Source organism: Podarcis liolepis (genome assembly GCF_965112155.1).
Source record: "Podarcis liolepis genome assembly, chromosome: 15".
Lineage (NCBI taxonomy): Eukaryota > Metazoa > Chordata > Lepidosauria > Squamata > Lacertidae > Podarcis > Podarcis liolepis.
In genome coordinates, this window is record NC_139566.1 from 23,119,860 (window position 1) to 23,140,379 (window position 20,520).

The window sequence follows — 20,520 nt, forward strand, 5'->3', positions numbered from 1 at the left end:
CAATTCCCACTGTATGTAGCTGGGCAGAAACACTTCATTTCCCCCAAGTATGCTTCCTCCTAAAACGCAACATTAAAAAGCCAAACTTAGGCCTTTGTGGCATGTTTGCCCTATGTGATAACCTCTCTTGTAAAATGAGAATAAGCTGTGGAACTTTTGAAAGAGTAAACCTATGCCCAAATTGATCTTTAGATTTCATTTATCGGACTCTTTGATGTAAAAGAAATGAACAGATTAGATTATGGACTTCTAAGTTAACCAGAAGGTTGGTGGTTTGAGTCCACCCATGGATGCCTGTGGGCAGGATTCCTGCATTGAAGGGGTTGGACTCAATGATCATTCGGGTCTCTTTCAACCCTACAATTCTAGGACTGCCTAGATGTCAGCTTCCCTCTTTGCTCCTTTCAGCCATCACCATGGCTGAGCAAAGATTCAAACTCAGTTCTGTTTCAACACACAACACTTTAACCATTATACCGGGGAGACCCCAGAGGAAATCTGCAAGGGAGAGAATGGGCAACAGCACCCCCAAACAAATGTGAATCACTCTGAATGACACATCCACAGCATCGGGAGGCTGTTGCCTTTGAGATGCCAAGGCATCAGATCAGCCTGATGCTTTTCTTTTTGCATGAAGGTCACATCCACATGATACATTTGAACCACATGGATTCCCCCAAAGAATCCTGGAAGCTGTGGTTTACCCCTCACAAAACTACCATTTCCAGAACACTTAAACTACAGTACTCAGGATTCTTCGGGGAAAGCCATGTGTGTTAAATGTATGGAGTAGATGTGACCCATCTCCTGCCTGCGCACCAATCTTTGCCAACAAATATGCAAAAATAACTGGGGGTGTGTGTGTATCTGATAAAATGAGCTCTCTGGCTACCACAAGTGAGAGTGCCTTTCACCAACACAACAATGGGGTCAAAAAGTATGATGGGAATCTCATAGCAGGCAGTGTCCTAGTAGTGTGAGTGTGCCACTTTAGCTTATTTTGGTATGCAGGGGCACATAAAGTTATTTGTATAGCTCAGATTTGCTCATGCAGCTTTGAAGAACGGGGAACAAGAAACCAACTAGGTAAGAGTAGTGAAGAAGGTATGCCCGTGTGAATGTTGAGAAAGGAGCACTTTTGAAATATACTTCATAGACACCAGGCCAAGGTTCAGTATTTCTTGCGCTTTAGACAAGCCCTGGCAAAGAAACCACCTGCAGAGGTGAGAACAATTTGCTGGAAGTGCTTAGAGACTAGAGAAAGGGGGATTCATAAAGGACTGAGGAGGCCCTTATGCTATTGGAGTTTGCAGCATCTTTGCAATCCATATTTCACATGTTTGAAGGCTTATGTTTTTGTAATATTTTTTAGACCATCCACATCAATCCCTAGTATGCAAGAAGCAGAATTTGTACCTTTTAGGAAGTACTGTATATATTTTCAGCTCTTAGATTATACAATCTACATCTGCCTTCCCTAACCTGGCGCCTTCTAGATGTTGTTGGACTAAAACTCCCACCACTATTGATCATGCAGGCTGGAGCTGATGGGAAGTTGTAGTCTACAACATCTGGAGGGCACTAGTTCCAGAGACTTAAAGATAAAAATGTCACTCCTCTCCATATTTACCGAAGTCTGTGTACAGAAAGAAACCGCTTTACAAATGAATACACTTGAAACAGTCATTAGTCAACCTGTCCTGGAAGTAAGGCTTGAAAAGAAAGTATGTCCCATCTTGTGGGTCAAAAAAATTATTACAGAATCATAAATCACCAACTCAGTTAAAAATGTATCATGACAATTATTCAAATAATCAAATTACTAAAACTTCAAAGAATAATAAAATCCAGAATTCTAGAAACAAGCAAGCAACACTGAATAAAACTGCAGCCTAAAGCTTTTTTCTAAACCACCCTGCCTTGTCTTAATACACAAATGTAAGCTAGCTAGCTAGCAAAAAAAGTGTGCAGTATTTTGTGTACTTATTTGCAAAAGGGTAATTAATGCTGTGACCAAGTTGACCCAATATCTAAGCTTACGAGAACAAAGAAGAATGCTTTCAGTGTTTTATTGAATGGCCTTTGAAACAAACATTCAGAGTTCTTCTGCAGCTCCTATTCATTTCAATGCAGCTGTAGGTAAGATGCAGTAGATGCGGTAGATGCGATTGTGCCGCATTATGGGTCAGTTCGAAAGCAACTACTCTATTCCCAACGTAAGAATGGAAAGTGAAATATCAGTGGACCAGAAAAGAGGTTTAAAGATGCTCTCAAGGCAAATCTTTAAAAATGTAGTATTGGCACTGATAACTGGGAAAAACTGGCCTGTGAGTGCTCCAATTAGAGAATAGCATTTTCCAAAGGTGTCATGGACTTTGAAGAAGCACAAACTCAGGGTGAAAAGAATAAATTAGCTAAGAGGAACGCATATTTGGTAAACCCTCACCGTGATCAACTCCCACCTGGAAACCTATGTCCCCATTGTGGAAGGAAATGTGGATACAGAATTGGCCTCCACAATCACTAACGGATTCACTGTTAAGACTGTTTTCATGGAAGACAATCCTACTCGGCTATAAGTGATCGCCAAAGGAGGAGGAAAAGGAGGTAAAAACTTCCCAGTATATGTGACTGTGCAGCATTTCAGGTCAGTTCCATGCATTCCCCCACTCTGCTTCCCACCAAAAAACCCACTACCTAAGTAAACCACCTCAAATTGCCTTGAGGTAGATCACCTCTGATAAATAAACAATCCATTCAGAACAGTTGGGAAATAAATTTTAGCCAAAAATACAAGGGAATCAACTACTTGCTTTTGAGGATCAAGGAACCTGCACATCAGGTTGTTCATGCACCAATCAAAAACTTGACTCAGATCAGCCCAGCCTAATACCATTTTCCTCTGATTGGCAGCTGTTTTCCAAGATTTAGACAGGGATAGGAACCTGAGGTCCTTCAGAAGCTGCTGGACTACAATTCCCATCATTTCTGAACACTGACCATGCCTGCTGGGGCTGATGAGTATTGCAGTCCAACAACTTGGGGAGGGCCACAAGTTCTTCATCTCTGGCCTAAGAGATGTTTCCCCACCCTAAAATTACCCAAGGTAATTTTAATTGGAAGTGGTTTGATGCATACAAAACAAGTGCTGTACCAGTGAGCCATGAAACAGTGTTTTAGGAACAGCATAAAATTCAAAACTAACTTTCAGTACATTGCAATCACACCTTTGCCAAATGAGAGCCATCGTTCATCTCCACATAAGCAGATTAAACATGTCAGAAGTACAAATAAATGGAAAAATCTTCTCAGGCTGCTTCGTGCCAGTTTTGCTGCTCTCTGTCTGATAAACGGCAGCAAATAGTCTATTAATGCTTTCTACTTAAACTCATTTAAGAATACAAGAAAATTTCTTTTTATTTAAGGTTTGTTAATGGTGCTTCTAGGCTGGCCCATAACCACAGTTCTCTGGATGTCATACATGAAATATATTATCTTATGATATAAAATCAAAACCCGACTCCGCGTTGATTTTCTTTTGCAACAGAACCACACTCACTGGCCTACATTTCTGTATTTGTTAAATTTCTATACTGCCCTTCATCTGAGGATCACAGGGCAGTTTACAATACAAAACCACAAAAAATATAACATAGTAACAAACAACATCAATAACCCCCCATCCACCCCCAGTATATATTTATTGTATTATGTACAAAGAGTGCATCACTTCAGGATGATTCAGCACTGACTACACTACTGTGACTCTATCCTGAAACACTGCAAAACTAACAGCAACACCCCCACATAAAACCACCACAGATACACACACACACACACACACACACAATTTCTCCAATCAGCTCAAGGCAGTGTACTTGGTTCTGCCCACTCCACTTTAGACTCATAGTCCTACAAGTTGGCTAGGCTGAGAGACAGTATTTGTCCCAAGGTCACACAGTATGTGACATGGTTGAGTGGAGATTTGAACCCGGGTCCCCTCAGTCCAAGTCCAACACTTCAGCATGTCAGCATGGTGTTTGCAGCTCTGCGAGACCGTGGCAACACTAGAAAGCAGGTATGTGAACCCTGAAGGTTAAACACATAAGGAAAATAGATCAGTGCAGCCTAGTGGTTCCATGATGTTTCCAGTGCACTCTGGCACTCGCCACAGTGTCCCATTGTGCCAGAAGCTGTTTAGTCGTGCTAGCCACATGACCTGGAAAGTTGTCTGTGGACAAACGCTGGCTCCCTTGGCCTGAAAAGTGAGATGAGCGCTGCACCCCATAGTCACATTTGACTGGACTTAACTGTCCAGGGGTCCTTTAACTTTACCTTTTACGTTAGTGGTTACATGTTTAAAATTGAAGAAACCTAGGTTTAAATCTCCAGTCGTGACCTTGGGCCAGCTGCTCTTTCTAGCCTGACTTATCTCAAGTGTTGCTGTGTAGGTATTGTTGTTGTTATCATCATCCATTACTGTTGTTTGTCGCTTTATCTTGTCCAAAGCAACTTACAACCATCTTGTGTGGGAGGAGAAATATGCAGAGCATATACTCTTTGAAGGGAGGGTATAATGAAAGGGACAACTTCTCCCTTTCCACTTTTGCCATACCATGAATAATGTTACCCACCCCTATCATGGCCACCTTGCTCACTTTCCCTCCTAAATTAAAGGGGGCCCTGAACTTACTAGCTGAACTGCTATAGATTTCCCTAAAGATCCATGGGAATTAAAGCTTAGGAAGGATGTAGAGAAATCTATTGAAGAGCCATATCCAGACCACAGGCTGGTACTTGAACCAAAGCCCTTCCCAGTTAAAAGATCTGCAGCAGCTTTTCATGCAGATTGCTGTGATGAGTTCCTTTTAATGCACTGGGTTTTTATTTATTCATAACTTTATTTATTCATAATTAGTTGGGAGTTAACAACCTAGTTTTCTGCTTCACACATCAGGCTGGGGCACTTGCTCACAAATAACTCACCTGCTGCTCTTTTGTAGGTGTGGCGGAAGATACCTTGAAGTACTAAGACCAGCTGTTGCATCTAAAAAAAGGTAAAGGTACCCCTGCCCAACAGGGCCAGTCGTGACCGACTCTAGGGTTGCGCGCTCATCTCGCTCAAGAGGCCAGGAGCCGGCGCTGTCTGAAGACACTTCCGGGTCACATGGCCAGCGTGATGAAGCTGCATCTGGCGAGCCAGAACCAGCGCAGCACACAGAAATGCCGTTTACCTTCCCGCTATAAAGCGGTCCCTATTAATCTACTTGCACTTAGGGGTGCTTTCGAACTGCTAGGTTGGCAGGAGCTGGGACCGAACGATGGGAGCTCACCCCGCTGCGGGGATTCGAACCGCCGACCTTACGATCAGCAAGTTCTAGGCACTGAGGTTTTACCCACAGTGCCACCCGCGTCCCATTGCATCTAAAAATTCACTTAAAAACACACAGCATTGGAATCAGCCCTAAAGCACAATCTGCAATAAACAATGTGTTTTCCAGCAGTAGTTAAAGGTATATTTTTTTCCTTTAGTGGTGCAAAATGTCCACCCACAAAAACCAATAGTGGAATGTTATGAGACGAGAAGGGATGAAAAGAAAGCATGGCCACTTCTTCCTGGAAAGAAAACTGGGTGGTATGAACACACTGTAAAGGGCACAATATACAGCTGAAGGTTTTTTAATATTTTCTGGATTCTTTAAACTAGAGAGCGTATCTTAAAACTAACAGGTTAAAAGGGAATTTGTACTAAGGTTGCCTTTTTCCACTTTGAAAGCATTCCATTATGGCTCTGCCAAAAGTGTTTTGTAAGCCCTTCTACATTAAATCTGACATTTCCCTACCACTACAAGTTGAGTAATGAATTCTTCATACACAGAGTGTGAGCTCACCCTGCTAGAGAGACAAGCGCATGAACACTGCACCCCTGTGCAAACCAGGAAGGCAGCTCAATCCCAAGAGTCAGTGGTAGAGCTCCCACCCTATCACAAAACCCTTTACAGTACTAAATGTTTTAGTACCACAGTCATCCTTCTGTGAAGAAGCAATTTCAATAACAAAGAAGATTTTCACTTTGGTTACAAGAGAGCAACAAAACATCTTAAAAACAGATCTAATCCTTATGTGTAAGCATGTAAATATGCTCAGGCACGGAGCATAAGAATGATGACCATTACAAGCATTTTGCCACTACTGTGTCTGAACATGAGCCTCTTTGGGGTAATAAGGCAAGAGCAGGTCAACCAATCATTCCTGACCCCTATAAAAGCTTCTGGGTGAGGCTTGTTTCATGGGCTGATCTACAAGGGGACTCAGCTGCTGGGTTCTCTGGAATAAGCTAGGAACTTTAGCCTTGCCCTTGCCCCACCCCATACTTGGCACTGACAAGCCTTTGCGAGTGACTTACTACTGACCAGATTCCCTCACCTCCTGTCTAACTATCAATGAAGCCATGAGCTGCAGCAAGCCTCTGCCCAGCCAACCTCTCCAAATTTAGATGTGGGGTGCTTCATGTACATCTATGTCATTTTAGAATGGCAATGATGAACAGCTTTTTGGTAAGGAGGAATAACTCCACTTTGTTTAAGAAGTAACTGAGCCAGGAGCTACTAAGCAGAAGATGACAAGTTTTGGGTCAACCAGCGGTGGAGTAAGCAGGAGCAAAATATAGCCATGCTCCACCCACCTTCCCAATGACCCACTTCTGCATATACACAGAGGAACTGGATAGCTCAGCTGGTAGAGCACAAGACTCTTAATCTTAAGGTTGTGGGTTTAAGTTCCACATTGGGGAAAAGAATCCTGTATTGCAGGGGGTTGGACTAGATGACCGTTGTGATCCCTTCCAACTCTACAATTCTACGATTCTATTAAGTCTCAGGGAATATCACCTTACCTGTTTGATTGGTGAATAGAAATGCACAACGTCAATCACTGTGAATGGTAAGGAGTATGAGGGCTCTGGTTTGATCAAGGCCTAGGTAAGGATCCAGCTCAAGTATTTGTTTTCTTTTTAATCATGAGCTTAGAAGGCTGTTTTTAAAAATCATCCCTACTTAGATTTCAGTCATATACAACCAGCCTCTTGGACAGAGGCCACAAAAAACGCATTTTAAAAGTCTGTGACTGTTGACCCACAATGGCTGGCTTCCAACAATCATGGCTGATCACCCTGATCATACCATCAAGGAAGCAAAATAATCTGGAGTTGTCAGTATATTGTGCATGAAGATTATTTCCTCTCTCCCTGCACCACAAGTGTGCACAGAGTCTTCCCTCAAAAGATGGCAATAAGGAGGTGGTAGAGAGTAGCCTTTCATAATCATATTTTAATCCTAAAACTAAGATGAGACACTTCTATGACAAGAGGTTTCTGCAATAAGATGAGACACTTATGACAAGATTCTGTAATACTGTTGAATATTTATGCAACCCTCTTGAAACTATTGCTCCAACTGTGGAATTGACAGTATACAACCCCCAAACTCAAAGAAGTAGCCGCATGGTAGGGAATCAGGAGATGAGGTTAGAGGCCTGACTCTAAGCTTCAGAATATTACATCTTCCTCTCTTTTTAAAAACAGCAATTAGGAGTACAAGGGTTAAAAGGAAAAGACACGAGGAGAGACATGCAGTAAGTAGTCTACCGAATTGCTCACAGTAAGAATTACAACTGTTCTTTACCCTCCAGTGTTCTGGAAGCATTGGGCATTTTTGCAATTTGCATTTTCTAAAAGTTAATATTTTATTTAAATAACACATATTGGGCTACTAATGTGCATGTAAGTTTATCCTTTCTGGTAAATTAGTGCAAAAATTGCTTCCAATCAAAACAGTTCCGGCTATGGGCCTGACTCAACCAGCTCTTCACCAACCTCCCTCCATAGGTTCTCAAGCAGCCAACAGCTATTTGCCAGTCACATGACTTCCATTTCCCTTCCTCTTCTACTCTCCCATCACAAGTCACTACCAGTTACACAAGTTCAGATACAGAAGCAACTAAAAGCCATCATGACCATCAGCTCACACAGATGCTTCCTTCTTTAAAAAAAGAAGAAGGAAGAAACCTTTTATATTTCCTGAACTGATGCACAGTCCTTATCACTTACATAACTGAAAAGGAATAAACTAAAGAATCCACCTTCACGCTACCCAAATACTCTTCGGTAGCCACACAGGAAGTGGTCTGTACACACAAGAATTTTAAGGATTTTTATCTCATTCATGTAAACCTGTGCCTAGCTTCTATCACTCTTCTTTCCCCATTATACACAACTTCCTTCACACACACAAAAAGAGGCCTCTCAAGAAAAAAGGCATTAAAGTTAATTCAGCTCCAGTGTTCCAACACTAACCAATACCCTTCAGATTTCAATGCAATGGTAGCCACAGTTTTCAATACTGAAACATACAATAGGGTCTTGGTGCACTTAAATGACACGTGGACAATTCAGGATCTTTAGGAGCTATTCAGATATGCCTAGATTTGGAGAGAAGTTACTGAATTCTGCCAACACAATAAACATTGTTTAAATTAAAAATCTAGCATTTATATAGTACATTTCAGGATTTATAAGACACGTGCCACCTTTCAAACTAAGAAGCACTTCAAGCCTACCAAAAGAAAATTAAAGTAAACACAATGATTAAAAAGTACCTAAAAACACTGAACATTAGTCCGCACACACTCAAAACATCAAAACAGCAGCATAAAATTAATCCAGTTATAACCACAAATTACTGGGAGAAAAGGAAACTGGTTAGCAATGGGATGCCTGCAAGTGGAGGGTGCATCTCGGGGACAACAAATGAGAATACCTTGCTGTGATATCCTCTGTGATCCTACCTTAGTAACAAAAAGCAAGGCTTCATTCAATGACATAAGACAGGGTGGTCCAATGAGCAATCTGAGGGAAGCCCTTTTTTCTGGTGGCCCTCAGCAACATTTGACACCCTCTCCCAGCCCCGTACCCTGCCAGAGCCTCATGTCACCTTCCTAAAACCTGACACCTTGTTTAGCCAGCTTTGGGAGGGCAGCACGAGAGCTGAGGGTGGGGGCGTCAAATTTTGGCCTTGCTCCTCCTGCCCCCCGATGTGCAACACAGCAGTGTGCAGCCAACAGGTTCTGTGTCAAAGTACCCTTGCAGCCCACTTTGTATGAAAAGTTGGGCCATAATGATCTAAGAGAACAGGGAGGAACATATGTGCTAAAAAAGGGCAGGTGTCTTGAAAGAACTGCTCAGATAAAGCAGGCAGTATTATCATTCCTATAGAGCAGGGGTCTGCAACCTTTAAGACAAAAAGAGCCACTTGGACCCGTTTCTGAAGAAAAAACAACAACTGGGAGCCGCAAAACCATTGCAACATTTAAAACACATATATCTCTGGAGCCGCGATCTGACAGCAGGCGGGAAGGTGACGTCGGGGCGGTGCGTGACTAATGCACGCACCGCCCCCATGCGACGTCAGAGACAGTACAGTGCCCGCCACAGTGGGGAGTGTCAGGGCACACAATGCGCCTCCTCCCCTCGCTAGTATCCGCCCCGGAGCCGCGGCAAAGGTGTAAAAGAGCCACATGCGGCTCCGGAGCCGCAGGTTGCAGACCCCTGCTATAGAGGGAGATGAGCCTGAAAGACAGGGTTTTCTTGTGGCCACCTAGTGACTAGCTCATGGGCAAGGTGAGCATGATTTGAGAAGAAAGAGACCTGGTAGTTCATACTCTCAGCTACCACAATGAGCCAGCTTTTAGCTCTTTTTAAAGGAACAGGATACTTGGTGTTTGTAATCTAGGACTTGTTACAAACTGTAAGGTGTTGCAGTTGCGAGCCAGATGAAAAGTCTCTGTGCTTCTCATACGCTAGCTAAGAACAAATGATTATAAATCTATAGATGAAATCCTGGCTGTGCCACTGCAATGAAGAAACGAAGTGATGCAAAGAGTAACTTCATGGGTACATCTACCTGCACGTTTTCTTATCAACCTTAGACATAATCAACAATACACATAACTGTAACTCAGCGCTTCTGCATTATCAGTAGACTACCCATTTAAAGACCCTACACTGCAAAGTAGGCACTCATTTCATAAATGGGGAAACATAGGAAAGTTCTTCCCAGTCACTGTTCTGCCTTTCGCAGTTCATTACAAGATCCTGCAACCCAGTCTAGTTTGGGCAAATTGCACCCATTTGTCTAGATAACTTGTCAATTCCATCAGCTGATTTCTTTTTAAATAGAAGGAAAGTTCAGCCACTACACAATCCAATATCAAACACCCATTTCCCTGCCATTTGGGGGCAGCACCCATGCAGCTAATTTATTAGAAGACTACCGTAAGTAAAAATGCATGGGTGTTTTGGAAAATAATAACACCTGCAATTTATAACAGCAATATATGGCAAACCAAAAGCTAAGGTGAAGCACAATAAAAGTTGGATAGAATGACCATTCACGGAACCCTGTACTTCCTTGGTCAGCATAACCATTGCTATACTTTGAGAAGTTCTTGAAGGACAGTAACACTGGCTCTAACTACTGCTCACTTCCACTTGCACAAAGCCACAAGCAGAGAGCTCTTTGACATCTTCCTCCCCAATTCAAGAGCAAAACTTTGGCAGAGTTCATTTCTTAGTGCCCAATTGCTCTACTCACTCCCTTTTCATTGGATTTTGGCGCAGGAGTGAGCAGCTGAAGTACAAAAGACACTCTGTCACTGGCTGCATTCACATGTGAAAATAAGCCATAGTTAGTGGATGAGTGTGTAAATGGTTCCCACTGTAGTCCTCCTCTAGCGCGACAAACTATGACCCTGGCTTGCCATTAAATTCTTACATGGGGGGCTATGGTTTGCTGCAAACAAACCAGTGTGAAGCTAAAGTTTGTTCTTGGTTTTCCCATCATAGTTTGTTTTAGCAAAACAAGTCACAAGCTCACGGTTAGCTGTTCCCACTTGCAAGATAGAGAAAGAGAAATGTGGTAGCAATCCCTGCATTCCGTTAACCATGGATTACTGAACAGCTGGCACTTGGACTTAAGAAGCATTTTGCCTACATTGTACGTAGACATCTAAGGAACATGCATTTATTAATTGCCCTTCCTTCAGAAGGAGTCCAGGGCAATTTTCAGCAAAGGTAAAAACATAATGCCACAGGGATTGTTACTACAGTGGTACCTCGCAAGACAAATGCCTTGCAAGACGAAAAACGCGCAAGACGAAAGAGTTTTCCGTTTTTTGAGTCGTTCCGCAAGACGAATTTCCCTATGGGCTTGCTTCGCAAGACGAAACGTCTTGCGAGTTCTTGCGAGTTTGTTTCCTTTTTCTTAAAGCCGCTAAGCCGTTAATAGCCGCTAAGCCGCTAATAGCCATGCTTCGCAAGACGAAAAAACCGCAAGACGAAGAGACTCGCGGAACGGATTAATTTCGTCTTGCGAGGCACCACTGTATTAGGAAAGAGGAGTTTAAAATGTTATTTGCTTGTGTAAACAGTGGCAGAAGTGGCCAAAGTGAGTAATGAAAGGGGGATTCTTACAAGCTATGCCAAGGACCAAATAGGAAGCCTCAGGAGGTCAGATTGCAACTCCCCCAAGCTGCCATTTTTTTATCCTCACTATACTCTTTCATCAAGGCTTTGACACAGAAATAGTTTTGACAGTTAAAGAAAAGAAAAGTTATCTACAGGAATCCCAGTTTTGCTGTCATCTACATGCAACCACATTCCTTCCACTGCAAATCATGGAAGACTAAACACAAGTTGTTATACACTAATGCCTATGGATCACTATCAAACTATTCCAGGATCAAAAGGGAGGGGGAACCTAAGAAATAAATAGTTATATCCAAGATTAAGTGATCAAAGTACACAGCACCAAGAAAAGGAGGAAGTGCTAGCAACAAAGCAGGATGGCTGAAGAGCCATACATAGAATTATTTGAACAAAAATGTGCACAGCTGAAATAGAGCCTCACTAATACAGACACAGGGAAATGACCACAGAGTTAGTTCTAGAATAATCTGCCTTCTTATGAAATGAAGCCAATATAGAAAAGTAAATACATAGGATTAAAGTCCTGATGCTTGAATTACTTGCCATACTTCTAATACATCACAGAACAGGTACTTTGTAATAGAATACAGGCTACAAGGGATGGGAGTAGCATGTAAATAAACAAGCCCTACTTTCCTTCTGCAAGAGCATTTCTAGGTCTACGTTTAAAGAGATGAGCATGGTACTTAGCAAAGCTGCAATATAAATGGATTTACCTTCAACCCATCGGAAATTCGCTGCATTACCACTTTTACCTCCAGGCTAAAGTTAAGCTATGGCATTAAAACTGCTCTCACGGCCAAAGCTTTTAAAACAAACTACATACCCATGGTTTACATCTCTCACTGACCACCACTAACCCTGCCTTTGCTTTTCTGCCAATGCCTTCCCTCCCCGTAGAGCACCAGTTCCCTGCAACTGAGCACAACTTCGTTCACTCCCTAACTCTCCACACACAGTGTCACTGCTGCCCCTCCTTCATCCTTCTTACCCAAACTTCACAGTGTCATTCCACGCCCACAAGTATAAGTAGTTTACATCTTTACCTAATGTTATACTCCAAGTTAGCTATGTAACGTGGGCGTTTTGATGTTGACTACATATCCATTTGCTCCTGCAACCTTTCACAGCTGATTCACAGGATCCAAGATGCCATCTAACACAAACATACCTTAAACAGGCTTGTTGCATACTCTTGTACAGCTTTCCACCTCTCTCCAAGCTGTTACTCCCGCTTGGCTGCTCCCTCACACTGCCCCCCCAATTATTTCCTCTCATCTGCACCCCACACCGAGTTGCCACACTCACATTGTTGCTGCCACAGCTACATCTACCCTCAAACTATTTTTGGGCTCCCTTCACACCTGACACTACTCCACCCATCCTGGACTCCTCACATTTCGCTCCCTCTTCTCAAGCTATTCAACACTCTTGGTTTCTTCACCCCTTCTTGCACTGGGGGTTGCCCCCTTAACCAACCCTTCTCTTTTGCACTGAGGATCCCTCATAATTGGCTGGCTCACTGTTGAAGGAAGGCATACATATTGTTACCTCTCCTAAGTTGCCCTCCTCCCTTATTTTGCTTTTCTTCAAGCAAGGTCCAAGCACACACACACCCCGGTAGCTTCCATAACCTGCACCAATAGGAAACCTTTCCCCCCTCTGCACCATACCCTCACTTCAAAAGGTCTTCATTTGATTTCTTGGCACTTGTCTCCTTACCTCTGCCTCTCCTCAACTCCTTCTTCCACCTCATGCCCTTCTCATCTGACACAGCTACCAGGGAGAAAGTGGAAGAGAGTCCCACATCTACCCCTAGGGCAGGGTTTCCCAAACTTGTGTCTCCAGCTGTTTTTGGATTACAATTCCCATCATCCCTGACCACTGGTCCTGCTATCTAGGGATGGTGGGAGTTGGGTCTCCAGCTCTTTGTGGACTACAAGTTTGGGAAACTCTGCTCTAGGGACATAGGAAGCTGCCTTATGGAGTCCACCTGGCTCAGTAGTGTCCACACTGGCTGACAGCAGCTCTCCAGGGCTTTGGGCAGAGACCCTTTCCCAGCCTAACCTGGAGATGCTGGGGCTTGAACCTGAAACCTTCTGCATGTGAAGTGTGTGCTCTATCACTGAGCCACCTCTCATTCCCCTCCAGGTTTCCCTTTTACCTGATATTACCTCAGTTCCTACAGCATTAAGGAAGACTTCTATCTGGCACACTCCCCTCCAAATTCTTTAACCCTTTCATCCCACCTGCAGTTCCATCTCACATACGTATCCATCCATTTTTCATCCCTTTCTGTCTCTCTTCTCTTCAACTTCCTTCCTCATCAGTGTACTCCCTTCAATCAGACAGACTCTCCTTTACATTGCAGTGGGAATTCTTCACATCTACCTCCCTATCCTTAAGCTACTCCCCATATTCTTCCAACCTGCATCTCCTCTCAACCACCCAACAGATTCCTCTATCACCTGACATTTTCTCACCCTACTGTATTGGGGGAAGATTTCCTTTCATATTTTTTTAATCATACTTATATTTCAAATTATTTCTCAGCCACCTTTCAGGTAGTCTTCCCAAGGACAGCTGACCTTAGTGACCTTCTCTATGGCAGCTGCAAAATTGTGGCATTCCCTCCCCACAGAGGTGCATCTAGTTTCTTCACTATACAACTATCAATGAAGGCTGATGGCACACTTCTCTGTGCTGGCATTTGACACCTGAGATGTATGTTTTCAGGTCCCACTCTATTTGTGTTTCCTGCTTGGCAGGGGGTTGGACTCGATGGCCCTTGTGGTCTCTTCCAACTCTATGATTCTATTCCTGTGACTATATTCTGTTTTAACTATTTGAATTTTAAATTGTTGTAACCCACCCTGTAACCTGTTGGTGAAGGGCAGGCAACAAATTTAACAATAATGAGGAGGATGTTGTTTCTCCTCCAGACTCTTTCCCTCTCTTAGTACTCTCTCACCCCCAAACTTGTTTTCCCCACCATTATCTCTCTCCCAGTCACACAACTCCTCCTCTCTTCTCCCTCCCTCTCCAGTGACACTTTCCTTTTCAGCTGATGGTGTTCACATATGCTCCCTTCTTCCCTCTAACTACTCACACCACCACCTGGTGTCCCACCCCACTTATGACCTGCACCAGTGGGGTTTTTTTGGGGGGGGTACAATGGTATGTAGCACCAGCACAATTTTTCTAAAAGAAAAACACTGGTTAAAAGTGTGGCACTTAATGTAACAACTTCATGCTGAGTACTGGCACCTCTTTTTCTAGAAGAAAAGAACTGACCCCCAACCCATGTCTCTCTCTGCCTTCCTCCAGCTTGCTCCTTTTGCATTAACCCACTTGATCTCATCTCCTAACTCCCAATAGTGTGTGTCTGTCCCTCCTGCCTTTGCAGCCTTCCTCTCTCCAACATCACCATCCAGCTGGCCTGCTTTCCCCTCCAATTGCTCATAAATCCAGCAAAGACCAGGGTTCCCACCCCACATACACCCTGCCATTTCTCTCTCCCTCTTTTGAGTTCCCCAACTTATTCTCCCACCAGTATGTCCCCTGTGCCTCTCTCCTCCCTGCCTTCCCCGTCCTAGCACCCCACCCTGCCCTCACATCATTTGCCCCTCTAACCCCCCTCCCCAAAGTCCTAGGGTCCCACCCCGCACATACCCTTCCCCATTTCTCCTTCTCAACTCCCCCTCTAAATGTTCCCCTTATTCTCCCACCCCTCACGCACAACTTCCCCCATTTAAGTCTCTGGCTATCGGCCTCCCCTTCCTTCCTGTCTTCTCACTTGCCATCTTCTCTCTGGCCCTCAGACCCTCCACACACCCCACACCAGGGGGGACAACCTGAATAAAATATTGGGGGGGGGGGAGGCAGGTAAGCCCAGCTCTGAATAATTGAACACAGGACATGGAATACGCACACTATTTGAATGGCAATGCCCATCAACTTGGGGGGGGGGGCTCAAATATTTTAGCAGTGTGTGTGTGTGTGGAAAGTGACCCCAGACCCTAGCAGTCGGCTCCTATGCAAAAAAGCGTCCTGGGGTCCCACCCCATATATTCTTTCCCTCCAGCTGCTCTCCAACCCCCCTTTACTGGAGAAAGGAATAATAATAACAACAACAACAACAACAACAACAACAACAATAACAACAATAATAACAAGAACAATAATAATAATAACAAGAACAACAATAATAATAACAACAGATGGGGAGGGACCACAGGACTTTTTTGCGCCCGCTTTTTCCACCTGACACTTCTCCCCCCCATCTCCATCGCTTCCCCCTCCCTCCACGTCGTTTCTCCACAGCTGCCTCCTTTCCCCCTCCCGAAGCGCTTCTTTTCTAAACTCCCCTCAGAGTCCGGTTCTCCGCTGCTGCTGCTGCTTTCACTTCCACCCCCTCGGAAGACTTTCCTCCCCGATAATGGGGGGGGGGGAGAATGAGGTGCGGGCCCCCCCCATTACTCGGGGGAAGCGCTTCTCTTCCCCCTCAGCTTCTCCTCCACGCCCGACTCTCTTCCTCGCCCCCTCAGGCTTCCTCCCCGCCCGCTGCCACCGACGCCTGAGGGGAAATAAGCAGCTCTCCCCGGTCAAGAGAGCTCGACTCCTCCGGACGGGGAAAAGTTCTTCGTCGCCCTCCGGCCCCGGCAACCCCCGCTGAGCCAACCCCAGCCTGAGCAAGGGGGGGGGGAAAGAAAGAGACGGGACGACCGGCTCGCTTCAACCCACCTCGATCGGCTCCTGCTGCCGCCGCTGCCGTCACCGCTTCTCCGCCTGAGGTGCGGTTCCTGCTCCTCTCGTCAGGCGCGGCCAACCGCGTTCGATCGCCTCGGCGCTCGGCTACGCAGCCTGGCCGACCTCGGGGTGAGCCTGGCCTCGTCGCCTTCGCAGTCGTCGGGCTCGCGTCGCCGGCTGTCGGCTCGTTCTGTCTACCCTCCTCGTGGGGGCGGGGAAGGGGGAGGAGCAGGGCCAGCGGAGGACCAATGAGGATCCGGAACGCACTTCCGCATTCCGGAAGAGTTCTTTCCCGCGGACCGGGCAATAGCGGTTGGTTGCGTTTGAGAGGAGGCTGAGGATGGGCTGGGAAGAATTGAACTGGTTTAGGATTTATTTATAATATACTGTGTGTGTGTATATATATATATATTTATTTATTTAATACTCTGTGTGTGTGTGTGTACACACACACACACACACACACAGTATATCCATCCCACGTTTCCTCTAGGGAGCTCAAGGATTATGGTTACCAAATATTTTATATATCAATGAATCCAGTGACACTTTTTAAATTATTTTTTAAAGCTGAGTAGCAACAGGGAGTCTGTAGCGGGGATGGTGAGGCAAAAGACCCTGGGCCCAAGCACACATGCATATTGTATAAAGGTGCAAAGCCCTTCTTTCGCACCCTGCTCTGAGTTTTTAAAAAACTGGGCAACAGTGACTGCCCGTGACTCCGGAGCATCCCCCGATCTCCTTCCCCCTTTGTTTTGACTGATCAGGGGAGGCTTGGGAGTCACAGGCGGGCGGCCATTGCCCAGTTTTTATAAAACTCTGTGCATTTATGTTTCACAGGGTGCGAAAGAAGGACTTTGCACCTTGCCTGGCAGAGAAACTGCACGCCTTGCCCCCCTCCTGGGCAATGGCCGCCCGCCTGCAACTCAGCAACTCCCAAGCCTCCCCTGATCTGTCAAAACAAAGAGAGAACGGGGCAGGAGATCTGTACCACCAGACGCCCCTGGTTCCTTCTTGGCAGTGGTGGCGGCAGTGGGCAGCGAGCAGCTTCTGAAGCCAGCAAGAGCCAACTGTACTACCAGGCTGGCTCCGGGCTGCTGAGGCTGCAGCTGCCACATTTCCCAGGGACAGATTTGCAAATCTGGGGACATTCCAGGGACGGAATTTGTCTGGGAACAGATTTGCAAATCCGGGCAGTGTCCCCTAGAACTGGGGATGGCTAGTAATCCTACTCAAGGTGGCGTGCATGGTTATTCCCCGCCTTATTTTATCCTCACAACAGCCCCGTAAGGTAAGCTAGGGTGAAAGCTAGTGACTGGCCCAAGGTTATCCAGTGAGTTTCATGGCTGAGCGGGATTTGAAACCTGTCCTCCCAGGTTTTGGTCCAACACTTTAACCACTACACCACACTGGCTCTAATTAAATACTGACACTGTAGGCTGCAAACCTCTTAGGACTTATGCATCACTTTTCACTCCTCTTAAAAGTTCCCTGCAAACTTGCTGTAAGGTTTTCTTCTTGCAATAAAATGATAAAGATATAGGAAATAATATAAATAAATAGTTCCTGGGCTAGAAGAGGATAAACTGCGTGTATTTTTTTGTAACCAGTGCGTTAGCTCTTCAGAATGTGACTTAACTCTAGCTTCCTGTTTGAGCACCACTTTGCTGAATTCTTCTTCTTCTTCTTCTTCTTCTTCTTCTTCTTCTTCTCCTCCTCCTCCTCCTCCTCCTCCTCCTCCCACCCATCTGGCTGGGTTTCCCCACCCACTCTGGGTGGCTTCCAGCAAAATATAGAATGGGGTCCTGTGTTTGTACTAAAATATCAGTTTTGCAACAGTAGTATCTTGCAAATTCAGCTAAAATGGGTATATTTATAAATGTGGAAGTACATATATATTATACACACACACATACACACAAACAAACATGTAGTCAAAGCAGCTTGTACGTTTTGTTTAAGAAACACTAAAAAAAAACATTAAGAAGATATGAACTAGAAAGCCCCCTGGATTTTTTAAAACATAAACTGTGTTATACTGAGTCAGATCATTGATCCATCTCACTCCATATTGCCTTCTACACTGACTGGCAGAAGACAATATGGAACAAGGTGGACCAATGAGTATAGGAGTGTCCTCCTGTGCTTGGGTCCTGCTTTCAGGTTTATTACAGGAATATGGCTGGCTACTGTGAGAACAGGGTGCTACACTAGATGGTAAAGGGGAAAAAAATGTAGTATAAACACTGACAACTGGGAAACACTGGCCTGCGAGCGCTCCAGTTGGAGAACAGCCTTTACCAAAGATGTCATAGGCTTTGAAGAAACTCAAACTCAGGACGCAAGGGAGAAATGTGCTGAGAGGAAGGCATGCTTGGCTAAACCACACCTTGATCAGCTCCCGCCCGGAAACCAATGTTCCCACTGTGGAAGGACGTGTGGATCCAGAATTGGCCTCCACAGCCACTTACAGACTCATTGTTAAAACCGTGTTTATGGAAGACAATTTTACTCGACTACGAGTGATCGCCGAAGAAGAAGAACACTAGATGGGCCATTGGCCTGATCCAACATGTTTTCATGTCCTAGGTGCAATCTCTAGCATCTTCAGGTAGGGCTGGGGAATGTCCCCTGTCTGCAACCCAGCAACCTGTTCTCACAGCGGCCAACAAGATGCCTGTAGGAAACCTGCAAGCAGGGTCCAAACACAAAAGCATGCTCCTCTCCTGTGATTTATAGAATTGGCATTCAAAATAATTCCTGCCACCAGCTCTGGAACTAGAGCATAGCTGTCATGGCTAGTAGGCATTGAGAGCCTTCTGCTTAAAATTCAAATCCTGTTTTAAAGCTGTCCAAATTACCGTAATGTCATCACATCATGGCCTCCTGTGGGAGCAAGTTCCATCATTTAACTGAAGTACTTTATTGGTCTTGAATCTTCCAGCATTCAGCTTCATAAGATGTCCATGGATTCTAGTGCTATGAGAGCCACTTTCTCCATGGCATGCATAATTTTATAAACTTGTATGATGTCCCAGCAGAGCTTCTGCATGCAAAGCATATGTTCTGCATCAGAGGTTCTTAAGAAAAGAAAGAGAAAGCAATAACTTCTGCCTCTAGGATAGGCACACCTGGTCTAAAAAGATGATGACAAATATGAAGTGGCCCTTCCAGTTACACCCTCCAAAAGCAGGCTTGTATCCTGGAATATATGTCAACGTCCAATAGCAGGTGTTTCTTCAAAGTCTCAGATGGTGCTCTGTGGCAGAGACAACGCAAAGGATGAAATTTTAAATGCCCTCCTCCCCCACCTCTCCCTGTTGTGTTTGCCACCAAACCACCTCCTGTCAAGGACCTCTTGTAGAAGGGCATTGGATGATGAGCTAGAACTTGCTGAACCTGTGATGGAGGCAAGATTTCCTTTGCTATCAGTTGCTGCCTGCAGCTCCTCTTATATATATGTACATACAAATATAATACAGTAGTAATAATAATAATATTTATACCTCACCCATCTCACTGGGTTGTAAGCAAGCTTCTGCATCCAACAGAACACTTCATCAGATTGGGTACTGAGAAAAACTAGATGGTGGGAGGTGAGGAAAAAGCTGGCTTGAAGTCATAATGCATTGGTCAAAAAATATAATTTTTGTTGCATCGTTTTGAAAGGGGAATAGCTATGGGGTTGTCAGGAAGAGTGCCTGCACTTCAGAGTCTACTACTGACCCAGTAGTTATTTGTGGCAATTATTATCCTGCCCTTAGCTGAAGAGGCTGCCAGAGCAATTCACAAAAATAAGTACTAACAGAAAGAGAAAAAGGACCACAGTTTAAAAAGACGTAGCACACAAGAAATAAAGGGAGGGGAGGGAAGAGGAGAAAGCAAGTTCTACCACCTGCCCTTAAAATACGCACATATATTAGGCTTACCCTAAGTCAGAAAAATTCCTGACATGTTTTGGTTTTGGGGTGTAAAAATTGCACCCAAAAGAATTGGCAGAAAACCTGGACATATAGCAACGCTATGGAAAAAGCACCCAAAAGCTTAAAATCACTATTTTGGGGGGAGGTTTCCCCCCAAAAAACTCAACCATTTGGGTTTGTTCCAAGAAAAAAAGCTCAACAACTTTGCACGTGTCAGGAATTTTACTTTTTGAAATATGGCAACCCTGACATACATGGATCCACACACACATCCTTTTAAAAGCAGTCCCTCTAAGAAAGTCTCTG

The 20,520-nt window shown here is 44.6% G+C and overlaps 1 protein-coding gene across 3 annotated transcripts in view; it reads right to left on the reverse strand.

The window, feature by feature from the left end:
- The window catches only part of TAOK3 (TAO kinase 3), a 116,675-nt gene extending 100,256 nt beyond the window's left edge, over positions 1-16,419 (reverse strand). For 2 of the 3 annotated variants that reach the window (XM_083478537.1, XM_083478535.1), the window contains exon 1: positions 16,286-16,419. The gene's annotated coding sequence lies outside the window, so the exon portion shown is untranslated. The remainder of the gene's footprint in view (positions 1-16,285) is intronic. The other variant, XM_083478538.1, reaches the window with a different exon arrangement.
- Positions 16,420-20,520: the final 4,101 nt, after the last annotated feature.